The 17,788-nt window shown below is 42.5% G+C and overlaps 1 protein-coding gene and 1 long non-coding RNA gene across 7 annotated transcripts in view; both read left to right on the top strand.

Moving 5' to 3' along the window:
- The window catches only part of agbl4 (ATP/GTP binding protein-like 4), a 279,730-nt gene that overhangs the window by 73,932 nt on the left and 188,010 nt on the right, over nt 1–17,788 (top strand). The gene's annotated exons all lie outside the window — the stretch shown is intronic.
- On the top strand, nt 5,650–12,835 carry LOC119029073. The gene is made up of 2 exons (XR_005077894.1): nt 5,650–5,744; nt 12,636–12,835. It is a non-coding gene; the product is annotated as an uncharacterized LOC119029073 (long non-coding RNA).

The following is a 17,788-nucleotide window of genomic DNA, read 5'->3' as shown; positions in this document are numbered from 1 at the left end:
TGCTGTATTTTTTTCTTCATATAAGTTACCAACGACACAGTTACAGTTACTACGTTACTTTTGTTTGGTCATGTAATGTTAAATTAATCGTTAGATTAGTCGACTAATCGAAAAAATAATCGCTAGATAATTGTTTGGGACAGCTCTACGTAGAAGTTTGTGGGCAGTGACAGTTGTATTGTTTGAAAGGAATGTGTCTGTGTTGGGGGCAAAAATGAGCCGTAAGTCTCTTTCTAAATGTCAGAAGATTTCATACTTTTCAAGGTGAGATAACAACACACACGTAGGGAGTGTGACTTTGTTCTCTGTGCCCATAGTAATTGTTTGCTGCCATATTTAGGCTCAGAATCTCATACACAGAACGCAAAGAACCTTTTGTCTTCTCTGACGACACCCGTACATTAATAACATGGACTGTGTTTGGCAGCCGTACAGTAATATGTGCAACACATAATTAGCTCAGACCACCGCAGTATGACTCCAAAGGGAGACGTGTTTGTGTGTGTCAGAAAGTACAGTAGCACTCAGAAACTTGATTACAATGATGAGGTTATTTCCCACAGCATAAATCAGCCACATTGTTACAGCAATTGTAGTGATTGGCTCCACATCAAAGTGATTATGCTAGCCAACCAAATGTCACGTCCAGCCCCCAGCACACCTTTCCCGCACTCCCCAATGGCAATGTGGCTGCTGTGATTGAGATAGCTGATATTTGAATGAGCGCCGGCATACCTTCTTCTGATCACTGCTGTGATTACATGAAATTACTAGTTCTGAGGAAGAATGGCTGAAGATAGTATTTAGCCAGCAGGAGTGAAAGAGAGGCAGGCTGAGAGAATTGATTGAGATTTGCGGCAATTACGCTTCATTCTTTGTGCAAAACATAGACCATATTGGATTTTGCTATCATGTCTCTCTCTCTCTCTCTCTCTGGGTATGGTGGTGCATTTGAACAGGACTATTGATAACTTATGTAATAGCAATTTTACTGTGACATTAATGGTGTGTATGAAATGATATGGGAGCCTATTTAAACTTTAACTCCGGGACTTTGTGAGATTCTTTGTGTGAGCCAGAAATGCAAGGAGAACTGCGACATGGCAGCGTAGAGCACCTATTAAAAAGATTCTATGAGGTCGTGTGGTGCATGTTGGGGAGGAGGTGGTGGGGGTGACCATAACCACCTACGTCTTTTACAAGGACAAATCCGTCTCCTCAAAAAGCATCCAAGCAAAACAATTTCAACAAAAATTCTGGAAGAAAAGTTAACTTTTTATGGTTTATTGGTATGTGTGCACACAACATATTTAACAGGGTGTTTACAGCATATTGTGCGTGCAAATGCGTGTTTTAATTTATGGGTATGTTCACAGTCTCTTCACTATAAGTACAACTTTTGTGGATGTAATTCATGCATATTTGTGTGTTTGAATGTGTGTGTGAGGGTGTGTTTGTGTGAGTGTATGGCTCCTCTCCAGTCATGTGTGCCATCTGCTACCTCTGCAGGTGGCGCCACCCAGGGCTGATGTTGTTGATGCATCATCACACCCTGCTCCATCACCTGTCCCACGCTATTACCACACAACACACTGACTAATGAACCTACTGGATATTCCTTCTCTTTTGAGTCCCTCCGTGTCTCTGTGTGTTTGTGTGTAAATGTCCACGTATATGAGTGGGTGCAGGAGGCAGTGTGTCTGAAGGGCTCATCTGTCTTTACCTCGTTGTTATTTATTGTTCATACCAACCACGTGTCATGACCTAGTGTTGCTTTATTGGCAGCGTTCTTCCCTCCAATATCTGTCTTTGTCTTCATCAAACAGAACAATTAGAAGTGCTTCTAGCCAATGTTCCCTTTTATCTTCAGAACTATGTGTGTGCTAATCCTCTGCAGGGAGTGATCATATATAATGGATGGCTTCTCTGTCGCTACCATTTAGTCTTGAGTGCCCAAGTTCCACATCTGACTTGAAGATCAATGGTGGACTCTGTCTGTGTGCTGTCAGTCAAAACGGTGGCCTTGCTGGCCTGGCTGTGCCCTATGAAGCGACTAGCTGCTTATCTGACCACTTGGCCATTCGGGGGTTGTTAAGAAGAGATGAGTTAATCACCCAGGGACCCCTGAGAGTTCGCTCCTCTCCCAAAGTATGGACCTACTCCTTCTTGTGTCTGTCCCCATGCTCTAAATCCACCTTAAATTTACTTTACCCCATCCCATTCTCTTCATGATTTATGTCCTCTTCTCTCTTCCATTTTGTACATCTACCTCTTTCTTCTTCCGTTTCTCTTCTCCTCTCCTCTCCTCATATTGAGATTATCCCGTTACACACTCAGACAGTTTATACAAAGCCTTGCTCAAGGGCACCTTCACGACAGTTGTTAGAGCAGAGAACAATGTTTTTTTTGTGTGTGTTGTTTTTAATTCCCTCTCTCAGCTAGCTTTTGCCAGCCAGTCGCAGCATTTGAACCAGTGACCTTCCAGTATCACGTCCTTAGCTGTGCATGCGCATGTCATTAAAAAGCAACTGTGAAAAACTCTTCGGGGCAGTTTTGGCTTCAGTAAGATTTAAATTCCAACCTCAGGGCCATTCAGCAGACACTCAGTGCTCCGGAGTGCTTAACACCAGGAAGTTAGTTCCAAACCACTTCTCCTAATTAACCTCAAGTAAGTCCAGTGTTAATGTCGCAGAGATGCTCACTTGTCGTGTGCGTGCATGTGAAATAAAAAAAGAAAAAAGAAAAAGAGGCTTCTGTCAGGCTGAAATGCTGAAATGGAGCTTGATACTTTCTCTCTCCTTGCACTGCTTCTTCTCTTTCTCTCTCTCTCTCTCTCTCTCACACACACACACACACACACACACACACACACACACACACACACACACACACACACACACACACACACACACATACACAGTGGTTAAATATGTCAGCTTTCATAGGTCCTGTTGCCCCCACCACAGCATTCCTTGAAACACAACCACATTCTGGTTGAATTTGACTTTTAATTTGTAATGTAGTAAATGTAGTAAACGCAGTCTAACTGGTATTCTTATTTCACTGTCAGTCAACACTACAGCAATAAAAAAATCGATGTAATTCAGTCAGAATTTGTTAGAGGAGAAATTTGTGTGTTCTTTTTTACATTAGTAATCGTATTTGGATACATAAACAAAAAAAAAAGAGAACTGAAAAAGAAGCACACAAATTCTGGTGAAAATCAAATGACATACAAATAATTTGCAGTACACTTGTAGCATTCATGTGCTCAGCAGCTCATTTGCATTTCCTTCTCACTTTTCCCTTTTGTGATTTCAACTTTATTACTGGGAACATATTCTGAGATGTGCTCATCACAAGACGACCTGTTTACTGTCGGCAGTGTCTCCTGGCAATGGGAAGCACAACAAATTTAAGACTTGTTTTTACGTGATGTCAGCGTTGTTTTTCTTCTTGTGAAAACCCAAATCAGTGAGCTTTAATTATACAACATATTCATCCAAGGAGGTAATGTTTTGGTCTGTGTCTGTTGGTTTGCTGGTTGGATGGTTTGTCAGCAAAACTGCACAGAAACTAGTGGATATCCACAAAACTCGAACGGAAACTGCATCTCAGCCCAGAATCGATCCCATTACGTTTTGGTGTGGATCCTGATAAAGTGACATGTCCAGGAATACTTTCTCACTTTCTTGAACATTATGAGATATTCTTTTTTCAGTTCAGTGTAATTTAGTTTAGTTTAGTTTATTTGCACATTGTATATAAAAGGCAATAGAGAATAATAACAAGAGGTTAAGATATTGTGCACAGGAGGTTTGAAGCCAAATAAGGCCTGTGAAGATGCCTCCGCTATATAAATAACAATAGTCATACTTGAAACCAAGTGATATAACTTATTCCTAAAATACCATAAAATCTAGTGTGGCTAAATGCATCGCAGTGAAAGCATGGCTGAAACTACTGTAGCTGTTGTACCATCGATAGCCTTTCAGTACTTTGTGGTCTGCTTGTGCCTCAGTCCTGAGGCAGCTATTTCTTGATCTCGGCTTACAATACTCTTTTAATATCTTGAAATCTAATTATTTGTGCAGTCCCAAGCTCAATGGCTGATTGAGTGAGCTCACAACCCGAAGCGAGTCACAAACAACTACAGTAACAATAAAAATATCAAGAGCGAGGTAGAGGGTACAAAGGTACAGATAAGGGACAAACAATGTTGTTTTCCTCCCTGTTGATTTATTTGTTTTCCATTCCATCCCTCTACCCGCTGTGCTCTCAGCCGCTTTACATAATGTTGATTTCTACGGTCCAAATAGACTGCTATGATGAATTTCTCAGGGCTTTTATTTGCCTTTGATAGATAGCATACAACAGAGAAAAAAAAAACAAAAAAAAACTTGTTTTCCATAGTCCCCTGTTGCTCCTGTGTTTTCCCTTTCCCTCAAACTCTGGCCTTTTAATCCAGTAGGCCGCTACTGTAACTCGTTCAGCCTACTTTATACCTGTGTGTGCTGCCTTCAGCACTTTCCAGTCTGGGACATTCCTGGCAGCCTCAGTGCTGGACCACTGCCTCACATCATCACGACTTCCTACACCCCCCATAATGTTAATTATCTTATCGAGCACAGAAATCTCCCAATGATTAATGTACAATATGTGCTTTACTAAGGGTGGAGGGTAGGGAGCACAGGGAGAGTCGGAGAAGTGGGAGGAAGGATATAATTATTACTGATAAGTATCGATCCCCCATCTCTGCCCCTCTGTTTGCCCTCCTCGCCCTCACCGCCCTTCCCTGCCTATTGAGTTACGGGTCTGCAGTGCCTAAGTAATTTGTAATGGGCATTCACTGTGGCAGTGCAGAAATCCTATTTTGTGATGGCCAGCTAATGTGATCAGGAGCATTTTAAGCTGTTTTTTTTTGGTGCTCTGAAATTACATCTGTTCCTCAGAGGGCTCTCTCTCTCTCTTTGTCTCTCTCACTCTCTCTCCCTCTCTCACTCTCTCAATGATCTGATTAGATTGGCAAACTGCACCGGCTGGTTGGGCTTCCTTCCTGTATGACACCCACCCACACACATACACTTAGACACACCAACCTTGATACGGCCATCTTGTCCCGAATGTTCTGTGACCCATCTGCCATTTTCGCCCCTCTCTCCATCTCTCATACGCTCCGTCTTTCAGCCCATCTTAGTCTTAGTGAGTCATCATGGTCGGAGAAATTAACAGACTCACTCAGACTGTTCTCATCTCCACAATCCTGCAGCAACAAGAACAGACTGCCTGTAAACATAAAAACAGAGCGATTGTCTTCTTTGCAGTGGCGCTCATACTTTTTGAGCTGACATAAATGGTTAATGTGATAAGACAATACTTTGTATTACGGTATATAGTAATACTCCTTACAGTGATCACTGACAGGTTAGCTTAGTGAACACAAATTTGTTGATTTGTAACATTTGGATCTCAATCTGATGTGCGCATTGAAGGGTAACTCTGGCAATGAAGACTACGAGTTTGAACCGTAAATAATCTGGGACAAGTAGAAAGAACCTCTGTAGCCTAACTACCCTGAATCTCAGACTGAATTCTGAGTTGTATTTTGTTTTGTTTCTTTGATTTAAAAAAAAACCAAAACAAATGTGATAAGCCTGAGTCTTTTGCTCTTTGTTCTTTGAGCTGTTTTAGCAAAGACGCGGGGAATGGTTGCAAACTTGTTTTTTTGTCTTCCTGGCAAACTGGTGAGTCAGCTCATGTTGAACATTATTAGTCATCTGCTTGCTGGATTACCATCAATTTGTTTTGGGGGCCTGCTTTGTCAGTGGAGCAGAGATTATTTCCTGTGCATTGTTGGTTAGAAGCTAACACTTGCCGGATAGCTATGACAGTATCATTGTTCATGTCTTGCAACAGTATTGTTACACCTAAAAATGTCAGGTACGAGATTATTTTGCATACTGCACTCATTACTGGCAAGCATATCATGCATATGCCACTCACAAGGAGAGGGGAGACACTTGCGAAGGGTGGTACGTGCACTTGTGAGTGGGGGTCATTGTGAATAGGTCATAGTTAACCTTTCTATAGTGTATCTACCATTTATGTGCCAAGTATAGATGCAAACAAAATTCATTCACATTTTTCTACAAGGCTTGTGGTTTTCGAACACGATGAATTCCCTGTAAGCTCTGCAGCATTTTAAAGATTTAAATCTTAATGTATGCATTACTTCCATAGTTGTCTGTGCTGCCTGGAGATGTTTATAATGGTAATGAATCGGTTCATCATTGGTTCCACAGCCAGAGGCCTCGACTCTGGAGGTAAAAAAAAAAAAAAATAGGCCTCATGGATTCAAAGACATTTAAATCCCAGCTTGGGTAGTCAGTGAGCAGCCTGAGCAGAAGATTGTTAGAACAAACATCCACTTACAGCTCACGTTCCCCTCTGCCTCGGTCTGAGCACAGCAGCCCAGCCCAGTGCCAGAGTACTGTCAGAAAACTGTGCTGTCGTCAGGAAACATATTTATTTCCTTTTTGCCCGCCTGCCTGCCAATCCCCACGGAGCTGTTTAGTGTGAAGGCAGAGATTTGACAGAGTGGAGGCAGAGAGAGAGAGAGAGAGAGAGAGAGAGAGAGAGAGAGAGACTGAGGGCTTTTGCACATTTATGTGTTAGAATCAAAGTGCTTTGTGTGAAATGCGGAGTTAGTGTGTGAGTGTGTGTGTGTGTCAGGGAGTGTGTTCTCGTGTGTCCATGTGGCTGTGTACATGTGTATGTGTGTATGTGACAGCGTGGCAGTGATAGTTGGCAGCAGGTCTGTGTCTTGCTGTGTGGTGGCTCTGGGGTGCGGCTCACACGAGGGTTGGAGGGAGGGATGGGGGGTCGGGGGGGTGAAGGAGGAGGTGGGGGAGGGTGACAGCCGAGCGCTCGCCCTTGGGCTCCCCAGACGCCTCACCGCTGAGGAGGAGGGTGTGGTGTGTGTATGTATGTGTGTGTGAGGGAGACTGAGAAAAGCGGGTGCACACACATACACATCTGTGTGTCTCTAAACGCTCAGATTCTGCTGATCCAGCAGCCACCGCTCAGCTCCCCCCTCCCTCATCTCCCCCCTCTCTCTCTCCTCCGCTCCCCTGCTCTTTATGGCAGAGCATCCAGGTCACCTTCTCAGTTGCTGAATTTAATACTCAGCTGGAAAGAGGCAGGAAAAAAAGGAGTAGAGGACTGGCAGAAAAGTGAGCTGTGGAATTTTCCTTCCTTTTAGAGTGGATTTTTGAGATCAGTTCAGAGACAGATTGTAAGGACCTGCATACGACTCAACACAACACATGAACATCTGTCTGAGTGGATAACTGTCCCACAGTAGCACGACTAAACACGCACAACTACACACACACACACACACACACACACACATGTGGTGCGCTATGGCTCTGGTGGTTGATTAGCAGTCGGGTCACCTTTCTCCAGCTGTGAGTGTGGTTCATTTAGATGAGAGTGATAAAACAGGGAACACACTGTAGCTGCGGGCACACAGCAGATAGCAGCGGTGGCCACCACACAGGGAACACATCACTGGCTGCTCAACACAACTGACTTTCTGCTAGGCAGCCAACGGTCTCTCATTGTTCTCTACTGTATATGACACTGAAAATGGATTCACTACCAGATCGTTTTGTCATTTGAAATGAAAAGTGGTGTCTTTATCATCCCAGGTTTCCATAACAGCAGCAAATAATGATCAGGCCTGGTGAAAACTGCAGTGGTTCCACTTGTCCCGTGTAGACTTTAAACAGTATTCTGTGAATTGCTTTGCTTATGCAACACTTTTTTTCTCGTTGCTGCTGCATGTGTCAGTAGCTAATGTAATGGCGTGACTGATGTTATAGGTCCATGAATTGTGGACGATTGCAGACCTGCCTGAAGCATAGGACAGAGGGTACACACACAGACCTGCACAAGGTTGTGCATTCTTGGAACGTTGGGAAACTTGGAATTATGTAATGCAGCTCATACAAAAATGAAAAAGTCCTTGAAAATTACTTTTTTGAGTAGCTTTCTTTTCCTGGTGACCCTCAATGTCTCTTGATGAATCAGGCTCTGCTCACTGACTAGAATTCACTGGTTGGTTTCCAAGCTTTGTAATACTTTGAACAGACCTTTCGCCAGTTTGTGAAACAGCTCAGTACAGCAACACATGTCAGATCAAGTGGTCATGACACAATCTCAATTAGATACTAATTTCTGTGCAAAATCATAAACATCTAAAGACAATGATGCACTGTACAGGGGGGAGCGAGGACCGATCATATGCTCCTGAGTCCCCAACATCGGTACCTTTTTTTCTCACTGTGCCTGCACAAACTGACAAACAGTGCAAGTATTCAGTTAATACTTTGTTTAACCATATTATAGGTATTAATATTACATAGCCACAAATAGATGTATTATACTGCATATCTTTGCAAACAGCTGTGTTTGGAAAAGAAGAAAAGCATAAAAACATGTGTTGTATATTTTTTTCATGCTCTTCTAAATCAAATGCAGGATTTAGCCAAAATGAAGGTATTAAACACAGAAGCTGATGGTTCTAATACTGCTTTAGATCCACACTTGCTGCCTGAATAACAAACAACTGAATAACTTCCTTGAAAGTGCTTGAAAAAAAAAAAAACTTTCCAAATTGTGTCTTATCTTTTTTGTCGTTTTTTTTTCATTATCATTTAAGATAAAATTTGAACTTATATTTGTTATTTATTGCAGCAATGTAATACCTGTTCAATTCTACTCATGCATTTACACGCCAGTTGCTCTGATATTAAAAGAGGTGAATGGAAGTGTGACAATATGGAAGTACAGATGGCTTTTGTTATAATCTTTATTGACCTACAGCATTTATGAAATGTCTCCATGTGAAACTGGCACACAGGTAAAGCTTCAGGGCTAGACGGAGACAGCAGGTACAGTAGTTTGAGGGAGTGGGTAACAAATCTGCAGACGCACATTTTGAGTCGTCTCCCGTTGGACAGACACTCAGTCATACAGTACTGCACGTCTGCACTGATGAAAATTAAAGTGGATGGAGTGACAGACAGAGCTGTGCTTTCCGGCTCAGGGCTCCTGCTGCCACATGGGGGCATGCCTTGTCTTGAGTGTGCCCCGGCTACTGGCTACTGTACAAGTGTATGATGATTATATAGGATGGTGTGTGGATGTAAGTGTGCATGTGCGGGCATGTGAGTTAGTTTGTTTGTATCTTTGGTGGGTGGGCGGGGGGGTTGAAGCTTCTGTCTTCACCTGGCTGGCAGAATGCCTCCTGTTCAATCTCAGCTCTGTCAAACTCACTTACCTTCCACCACTAACAACAGATGTCTGGCTAGCACAACCTGCACCTTAGGTTGTTGTTTGTGCCCTTAGGTATCACACATAGACATACACACACATACAGATACACATGCACGGAGCTGGTTGTGTTAGCTGTCTGTCAGTCAACATCAGTAGCTAGCACCTTTATTACAGCAGGCAATAAGTCAGTGTAGGGGTGTGAACGGAGAAAGATTTTGATGGAGTCAAAGACAGAGGACAAGACAACCCTCACAAGACAACAGAGGTGCAAAGAGCTCATGTTCAGCCTTGTTTGTTTCAAAGTGGTGTGTGAGTGACAGCGTGAATCCTCTGCACACACAACTGTTCTTATATAACATAGTTTATCTTTATATAAACATGACTGCACAAGGGCTGTAGTTTGGAGATGAATTGCTATGCTATTATTGTTTTGATGAGCGGCTAGTATACTTCAAATGTCAAGCACACCCATACGGGCAAATTATAGCAAATATCTTTGAAACATTTTTCAATTTTTTTACTTTGTATCGCACATGAGAAGAAGGACTTTAAGTTTCGTAAAACCTCCAGGGCTGTTTGTTAGAGGAGTTTCCTTTCTATTAATACTGCTAACTGTGATACTTTACCCAGTTTTTCCCCCATCAAAAGTCCCTAGAGTTCCTTAGTTACAAGTTTTAAGTCATGTGTCAGTCTGTGTGGCTCCTCACGTTTGTGACCCACTTTTGATGGGTCAGCTGCTTTGACGGCGCCAGGGTCCTGCTGTGGGAAATTGTGGGACTCTGCCCTCAGCAGTAATAGCCATCGAGCACTGGTGTGATGCCTCTGCCTCTGTTGCCCCACCACTCCTGTTCATGTTTGGTGTTTGGTGGCTCAACTGTTGGTGGCCTCTTTGTTGCCTGCAATTTGACTTTAGGATGACGGCTTTGTAAATAATGCTCATTTTTGGTCCTCAGCTTTTTGCAACCACAACAGTATGTGATGACTATGGGTGATTATAATGAATAGGCTATCTAAGGATTTTCATGTCCAAAAAAGTTGTTTAGATAGTTGAAATGAACTGGACATGGCTAAAAAGTCTCAAAAAGCCACCAGAAATATGTATTGGATTTTTGCAAAATACTGAATGCATACCATCTTAATACTTCTTTCATTGACTTTATTTTGCATCTAACTTCCTAACTTATCACATTTTAGTTACAGTTGTGCCATTATGCTCATATAGTAATAGTATTTGAATGTACTGTATCATTTACTGTGTGAATCTGTTGAAGATCTTTCATTTGATATGTTTAGTTCACCTAGACTGGGTGGCATGCTCCTGCTAAACAGTAAAAAACAAAGTGCACATTACTGTTTTTGCCAAATAACCTCTGGCTAACATCCCTGGCTGAAGACCAAAACACACACACACACCAACAGACACACATCATTATAGTAGTGTAGAATAAGCACTGGAACATCAATAGCTCCCCCTGTGGCAACTTGAAAGCTGCTGCTGTTGAAATCTGTCCTCTGTGCTTGGAGCTGAGGTACAGTGTGAGCAGCAGAATACTCATTGATGAAATTGCCGGGTATAGGCCCAGCAATCAGATTTACAGTAGCAGTGACTATTTTTTACCATATTACTTTTTACTCAAGATGACGTCCCATTGACTCATCTGGGCTCCGTGCTGATGATTACAGTTGGCTGCTTCTTGGGGAGACTGCAGTAACCATACTGTCAGACATTAGCTTTGTGTTTTTCCCCCAGACTGTTTGATTTATGAGCCCTGTTGGCTGACTGTCGTGAGGTTCTTTTTCCACCGCTCCTCTAATTAATTCTGCATTATTTTCAGACAGACAGCTCTGCCCTCAAATGCATAAAACCGCTATGTGTTTTATGGCTAACTTCACCGGGGGCAGAATTTATTAGTCCATCTTCTTGCTTCGCTCTTGGTGTCCTCCCTTGTCTGTCCACTGTCACCCCTCCTCCCTCAGCCGCCACTCTGATTACTGCTAAGTCCTTTTATTTCACACAGAGCCTCCAAATTACTTCTGTGTGTGTGTCTGTGTGTGTGTGTCTGTGTGTGTGTGTGTGTGTGTGTGTGTGTGCGTGTGTATGTGTGTGTGTGTGTGTGTGTGTAAACTCACATGATGTGGTGCATTTATGGTATTTGATTGAGCCCAAAAGAAGGTTATCTATGAATTAGGCAAAATTAAATGCATAAATGAATAAAATTACTGCCAATGAAACTGCACAAATTTCCAGCGACACATCTTTTGTGGACAGGAGGTTATACAAAATGACTGAGTGTAAGTGAAGTGTGTGAAGATGAGCCGTGTGAGTGAGGGTGAGTGTGTGTGTGTGTGTGTGTGTGTGTGTGTGTTCATGAGTTTGTCTTTTAATTTGGTATTGGATTCTGGGACAGTGCTACAGAGATGACCAAATATAGATTGTGGTCATTTCCTCTTAAACAAATCATTTCTGTGTGTTAACATGTCCATTAACCTCGGCCAGAAAAATCATTAATTTTTCTTCAGTGAACACATTTGTCATCAAGTCGACTCTTGCCGCTGTCGGTCAGTGCTGCGGCTTCTTAGATACAGGCTCTGCGACACGGAGACAGGCCCCTCCATCACCGCACGGACTGAGCTGCAGCACACACAATCAAAGTGAAACAACAGACGTGAGCCCACATAAACACACAAGACATACAGGCATGGCTAACATCCAAGTACACGTGCACACACATACACACACAGCACACACACACGCGCACACACACAACGCACACACACACACGCACACACACACAGAGCTTGTTCTGTTGCCAGGCTTATCAAGAGTTTTATTGTGCCTCACAATACTGGGTAATTAGGTGTCCTCTGCTCTGCCTGCCTCTCTCACTAACGGTAGAGAAATAGACCTGTCACTATTTGGGCACACGGAGATTCAACAAATGCTAAGCAGTAATGGCTTGCTTTGTATCCCTGTAATGCATTGCATTGGCAGCAGGGACACTTAAAAAGGAGACACTGTCTTCTTTCCACATTCTCCTCCTCTTTCTCTCTTTCATTTGACTTCTACCACCGGCGACTGAGTGAAACTCAAGAATTGCAAACTCAGGTTGGTGCACGATACCGGTCAATTAGCCTCTGTCTTCGCGGAGCTCATTTGTCGGGTAAAATACACTATGGGTGTTATCTTCAATGTGTGTGATGAGCCTGCCGTATTTGCTCGACATCACATTTCATTGTTGTCAATGTGAATATAATTCAATGCTATTACTACTTTATCTAAACACACTTCTCAGGTAGTGGCTGCTGTAGGTCACCTTATGAGAGGAGAGGATGAATAAGAGGAGATAGGGCGCGGTGGAGGACAGTGAAGAGCATTACAGAGGAGAAACGATGAGTGGAGACACCAGAGGAGAAATGCAGAAAGACAAGGACATAAAATCAGAGAGAATATATGGGATGAAAATAGAGGAGAATAAAGGACAATGGAGACAGGCGAGGAGTTTGTGGCCTGTGGTTAATCCCTGTTTTACTGATTTGGCAGTTACATGGCTGCTGAGACCAGCATACTGCCAAAACCAGGCCTCCAGTCTCCTCCCTGTACCCTCAATCTTCATCTAAAACAATTATTCATTCCATTCATTTGTTGTCTTGACCTTCTTATTCCAGTTCAGGGACACATGAGTAGTTGGACTAAAGCCCATCACAACATAAATTGGGCAGAAGGCAGGCCGGTCCTTCACATGGCCAACAAACATCTTTTGCATGAATGCTGCGCTTGTTCCTGTGATTAAACCGCTGAAATAACTCTTCATGTAATATCCTCTCATTAACATTAACAGCAGTCAAGGACGGTGCATGGACGTCAGGGGTAAAACGTGTGTGAATCTATCAGGAGAGAACAGAGGATTTGCAGTTAAGTAGCTGGGCCGTGAATGGGCTGTGCTATGACTTGCATCAGGGAGCTCATTCCACAGACAGCACACTGCATGATAGCGTGGGGTCATACTGAGCTGTCATGGACCAGTGATCTATTTCTCTACCTGTCAACCCCTCAGAGAGACTGAGACAAGAGAGGGTAGCCTTTCCCTCACCTCTCTCTCTCTGTCTCTCCCGCTCTTACCGTCTCTCTCTTTTTCCTGCATCCTCTGCCTCCTTGCCTTCTGAATGTTGTGACAGGAGGCAAACTGCTGTCTTTAGTAAAGATGTGCCCACAAAAACAGCCAACTTTAAAAGTGTGCGAGACAAGATCTTCTATCCTTTTTTTTTTCCAACGACCAGTTCAATATACAGTACAATATGTGATCCACAAAATTTTATGTAACAATCTCACTAATCTCACAGTGTGTTGGCACACTGCAACACAATGTGCCAACAACTCTTCCAAATCAAACAGCAAAATGCCTTGTTTATTTTCCAGCTATGATTAATGTTAACAACATGTGAGTTTAATGGAATGTAGATGTCATGGTTTGGGTTTGTATAAGTTGTTTTTTAAGGTAAGGGAACCTTTGTGTTCATAATTTAAAAAAAATACGTGGCTGAGGTTAGGAAATGATCGTGGCTATTGTTCAATAAAACCAGCATTGGCTGCTGGTTGGAAACAGGAAGTGAACAGTGGGCTCCGGTGCCAAGAGAAATCCTAGAGCTTGATCGATTTTTGGGACTGAGGCCGATACAGATATTGGAGAGTAAAAGATTCTGATCCCTCAGATGTGCTTGCAAACACTTGGGCAAAGTTATGTAGTGTGCCTCGCTACAGCAGCCCAGGGTTGAGTCCGCCCTGTGGGGCTATGCTGCATGTCATTCCCCCTCTCTCTCATCCCGTTTCCTGTCACCTCACTGAACAGTCCTGTCAATGAAGCCATAAAAGCCCCCAAAAATACTTGCAGCGTTTAATTGACTGTGCAGTTAAAATGCCTCTCTGTACAGTGTTTAAAGTGCTGTACTTGCTCCAGTTTTCTTTCTGACCCGTCATTACTTTTTAAATAACATTAACAACTCTGTTTTAAATTAGTAGTTTCACAGTTTGTCTACATGAAAGATTGAATTCATGTTGTTAATTTCTCCACTGGTTCAAATCCCATGAATGGGCGTTCAAAGGCTTCCATCACTTGAATGTAGTTCCATCAAAGAGAGAGAGGCCAGTTCGAATGCGCCAAGGCCTCTGCCTGCTGGATAAATAGGGCTGTTCTGTAGTAGATAATGGCTGTGAGTCACATATTATATTTATCCAACTCAATAAAGCAGGAGCAGGCAGAGAGATTACTCTGCCCTGAGTCAAGGAGATAATGATATCTGGCTGCTAGCTGGCCCAGAACAGGCTCCAGACAGACCAACAGGCAGGGAGACAGACAGAAAGTGCTGCTAAAGGAGTTGTACGTGGATGCTGTTAGCATGAGACTTCTGTGGCTTTCCTAAGCCAGGGACTGCTGGTGTCAGCCCTCCGCTGTGGCATGAAAGTCACCTTCTCTCTTTCCTTGCACCCGTACCTCTCCTCTTCTACTTTCACTCCCTTCACTCCCCCATCATATCCCTTTCCTCCCTCTTCATGCTCACTAGCTCCGTATCAGGCTGGTTAGCTGTTGTGTGTGAGACTGTACATCTGTTCCTCCATACCCAAGCATCACACAGTAACTATGTGATCTGCAGAGTGAAAGCAGCAAGTTAGCAGAACAGCAGACTCTGTCATCCCTCAGCATCCAGGGACAGTATTGAGTGTAGGTCATTGGCGTTGTGATATAGTATAGAGCCCAACACACAATCACTGCAGTTACATGCATGAAATTGAACAAATTAGACATAATGCGTCAAAACGCAAGCTGTTACACGGCCTGTGTGGACAGCTGTATTGATTAAAATAGAAGCAGATCATTTCTGTCAGACGCATGTGACACAGATGACTGAAAAACATGTCTGAAAAAAACTCCTGTGCAGACAAGCCATTGGTTTGTCATCATACACAGTGGAATATTTTGGGAAATGCACTTATTTCCTTTCTTGTTCTCTTGAGGTGGCTGCAAAGATCAATACCAATTGAGTCTGAAAGAGGTGATTAGCTTAGCTCAGCATATGTTTAACACCACAAACTCCCTGTAAACCAGTTTGTGTACTGATTTAAAAAAAAAAAAAAAAAAAAAAGATAAGCTAATCAACCCTAGCTCTTGGTCTGTTTTGACACACATATACAAAAGGTGGTATCAATATTGTTATTTGACTCTTGGCAGGGAAGGCAGGGAATCTTGCAAAATGTTAAACTCTTCCCTTAATGACTGAACAAGAGTTGTTTCTTGGTAAACCACGGACCACTTTTCAACCAATAGTATGCAAAACTTATTCCTATTATTCCTAGGCACACTTTTCCAGGAAATAATAGTAAAAAAGTTCCTTAAGCTGGTTGTTGTCTACGTTTCCAAAGCAAATTACTTGACTGATGTATCACAAAGCAGCTGCTGTTTTTACATCACACAGCTCCACATCAACAATGTGTGATAGTATCCTGTCATTTGTAAATCCTTGTTGATTTGTTAAATCACAAGGAACAAAAAAAAGTGGTTTGTATCTACAGATATTAAAAAAAAAAAAAAAATGTGGCTGAAATAAAATGATCAGAGTGTGCTACTAATCCGAAATGTTTTACAATCCAAGCCACACCCACACAGTTTCCCAGCTGAGGGTTAATACAGGGACTTTGGGGGTAAAACAATGTCCACAGAACTTCATTCACACCTTGGATTCTGCAGTGGAAACTCACTGAGCTTCCTTTAAAGGTTCCTAGTTTCAGGGTAACATTTCTGCAGCTTTTAATGGACAGTCTCTGGACCCTAATGACAATTGTTTTTGTTTTCCACAAAAACCTTTTGTTAATAAATGAGAAATTTCAGATATTGTCAGGAACCCTGGGCAGTAATGTGGACACTCCCATCCTCAGCAGGGAAGGCCAATGTGTCTCTTTTATAATCTCACTAATGTGGTGATCTTGAAAACTCCTGTGGCCCAGACGAAACAGCTGCTGCATCCTCTGGTGTGCAGCAGGCCTCAAATAGATTAAACTGTAAACAAATCCTTGTTATTTGTTTCACATTTTCCAACACGGAATAATCACCATTGCTCTGGTGATTACTTTTGATATATTCTGTGAGTAAAAGCTCAAAAGAGGAAGCCTAATTTGCAACAAAGCAGCACAAATATCCTCAGAGGTGCAAACTCTGCGGCGAAGACAGCTCACTCAGCCAGGGAGAGAGACACTCGAAGCTCACTTTGTTTCACTTTGTCTCATGCACGCCTCTCCTCGGTCATAAAGCTCTCCATTTACCCAACTCCGTCCCAAAGTCCATTCCAATTTCTACCTCTTTGAACGTGACAAGTGATAAGGATGGATTATCGTGAGAGCCTTGAATTCCTCAGGATAAGCCTTCACAGACAAAACACTCTAACATCTCAGCTTGTTTTTTTTGTTTTTTTTCCTCCCCTTTACTACACTCAAAGTGCAGTGGTTTGTCGTGGCTTGGCTGTTTGACTTTCTAAATTAGTTTTAATCAAGGCTTTATGGAGACACGATTTGAGTATCTTCGGTTCAGAGGCACCAGTGTGTCAGCTCTCTGTCTGAAGTCCCAGCCTTCTCTTTAGCTCTTTCTGATTGCTGGAAAAAAAATGTCTGTGTGATTACACAAGCTCTGATTGGGATGCTCTGTTAAAGTGTCAGTCTCTGCAGAACAATGCATCAGGACAATCTACTTGGCTTTAAACAAGCGTTATCACTGGCCATTCCTGTTACTTGTTCTCTCCTGAAGAGGAAACAATCAAGTTGATATGGTGCGTGCCTGCGTGCATGCGTGTGTGTGTGTGTGTGTGTGTGTGTGTGAGACAGAGAGAGACAGGTAGAGAGAGAGAGGGAGAGAGAGAGAGAGAGAAACAAAATCTGTCTAATTTGCATACAACACACTGAATCTAATTGGGTTTTAAACATGTAGTGTTAGTGACTTAATACAGTAACCACAAATATATTAGGACGCACATTGCATATTGAGTATTGAACTGAGTTGAATTAAAACAAATTGCTAATTGTAAGAAGACTAATAAACACAAGCATAATGGATCATGAATAAATAATTTTCGAATAACCTGTTTGTCCAAGTGTTACAGAATATTGATATTTTGGTGGATTGGTCCTCAGTGTATACTTTGTAGCATGAGTATAAACTGCTGAACTTTATATTTGGTAACCAGTGCTGTCGGTTCTGGTGTGTCATGTCCGTGCAGAAACCGAGAGGGTTTGTGTGCTATATCTGAACAACTGATACTTTCATATTTTAATAATTGTATGTTCATGGGCTGTGGCTGTATCCCTATTTGCTGAATTCTGCATTTTTCTCTGCTAAAATATAAATAAGAACTGTGTTAAGCTCCATAACAACATTTGGGGAATGAGATTTTTACCGCTGTGAGA

The sequence above is a fragment of the Acanthopagrus latus genome, chromosome 11 (assembly GCF_904848185.1).
Source record: "Acanthopagrus latus isolate v.2019 chromosome 11, fAcaLat1.1, whole genome shotgun sequence".
NCBI lineage: Eukaryota > Metazoa > Chordata > Actinopteri > Spariformes > Sparidae > Acanthopagrus > Acanthopagrus latus.
The sequence above is the reverse complement of the archived record's forward strand: the minus strand, read 5'-3'. Positions and strand labels throughout refer to the sequence as shown.